The sequence below is a fragment of the Cannabis sativa genome, chromosome 3 (genome assembly GCF_029168945.1).
Source record: "Cannabis sativa cultivar Pink pepper isolate KNU-18-1 chromosome 3, ASM2916894v1, whole genome shotgun sequence".
NCBI classification, from domain to species: domain Eukaryota; kingdom Viridiplantae; phylum Streptophyta; class Magnoliopsida; order Rosales; family Cannabaceae; genus Cannabis; species Cannabis sativa.
The window spans coordinates 19,084,061-19,085,601 of NC_083603.1; the positions used below are offsets into that span (position 1 = coordinate 19,084,061).

The 1,541-nt window shown below is 40.4% G+C and overlaps 1 non-coding gene across 1 annotated transcript; it reads right to left on the reverse strand.

Annotated features, from left to right (window-relative positions):
• Window positions 1–979: 979 nt before the first annotated feature.
• Window positions 980–1,086, reverse strand: LOC115711862 (small nucleolar RNA R71). The gene has a single exon (XR_004010728.2). It is a non-coding gene; the product is annotated as a small nucleolar RNA R71 (small nucleolar RNA).
• Window positions 1,087–1,541: the final 455 nt, after the last annotated feature.

The following is a 1,541-nucleotide window of genomic DNA, read 5'->3' on the forward strand; positions in this document are numbered from 1 at the left end:
AGAAGGATAGAAATTAGACATTAACATTGGTAACTTAACAACAGGATTCGTCTCCTTATTCTCTCATCTTGATTAATATTCACTTATTTCTTTAAGTTTCTTGAATTTCTTTCTTCCTTTTTCAATCATAAATACTTTTGATTTGCCAAATAGAATTATAAGTATAGTTTAGTAGTAATTAATCCAATTCCCTGTGGTTCGACCTAACTTGCGTGAGTATACTACTTGATTACGTGCACTTGCGTAGTACTTAATAATTTTCGCAACAAGTTTTTGGCGCCGTTACCGGGGAATTGTATAAAGATTAATATTACCCAAAATTATACTAACTTCTACTTTGGTTTATTTTTCTTGCTAATTACTAATCTTTTTTTCTTGCAATATTTTCTTTATCTATTTTCAGGAATCCTAGTGTATGCGCCGTCAACGACAAGCAGTCATATTACCAGTTGATCTTGAAATCGAGAAAACTTGTAGGAGAAACAGAAAGAACAAGAGGCAAGAAAGAGTTTCAGCAACTGCTGAAACAACAGAAATCATGGCTGCTAATGTGAATGCGAATGCTGCAAATAACGGCAATAATGGTGGTGCCATGGAAGATCAAGCTAATGGCCGTAGCTTGAGAGATTACATTCTCCCTACTCTGACGGGAGTGCAGTCATGTATCAGGCCACCGGCAGTGGATGCGAATAACTTTAAGATCAAACCTGCCATACTTCAAATGGTTCAGTCTTCAGTTCAGTTTGGTGGCCTCCCTTCTAAAGATCCTAATCTGCATCTCTCTAACTTCATGGAACTTTGTGAAACTTTTAAAGTTAATGGAGTTAGTGATGATGTCATTAGACTGAGACTGTTCCAATTCTCGCTCAGAGAACGAGCCAAGAGTTGGTTAAACTCCCTGCCACCCAACTCTATTCCCACCTGGAATGATGTGGCAATGAAATTCTTGTCAAAGTTCTTTCCTCCAGCAAAGTCTGCAAAGCTGAGAGGAGAAATCAACAACTTCTGCCAACAAGATAATGAATCTCTCCATGAGGCTTGGGAGAGGTTTAAAGATCTGATCAGAAAGTGCCCTCATCATGGTATAGAGAAGTGGATGCTGGTCCACAACTTCTACAATGGGTTGGTTGGTAACACGAGAACTCTAATAGATGCAGCAGCTGGCGGAGCCTTTATGAGAAAGAGGTGCTAATGAGGCTTATGATCTATTGGAGGAGATGGCTCTAAACAATCAGCAGTGGCCAACTGAAAGGAGTCAAACTAAGAAGGTAGCTGGTGTGCTAAGGTGGATGCCATTACAAAGCTGATAGCTCAGGTTGAGGCCCTAACAAAGCTGATCGCAGTGCAAGACAAACAAGCTCAAGTGGTTTGTGAGATATGTGGAGGTCCCCATCACTTTTCTGAGTGTCAGGCAGATGTGGATGATTTGCCAATGGATCAAGCAAAAGCCATTGGAAACTATTCCCAAAACAATAATTATGGGCACAACCAACAGGGGTTCTACCAGCAGAGAAACCAGCCCCAACAAAACCAACAACAGC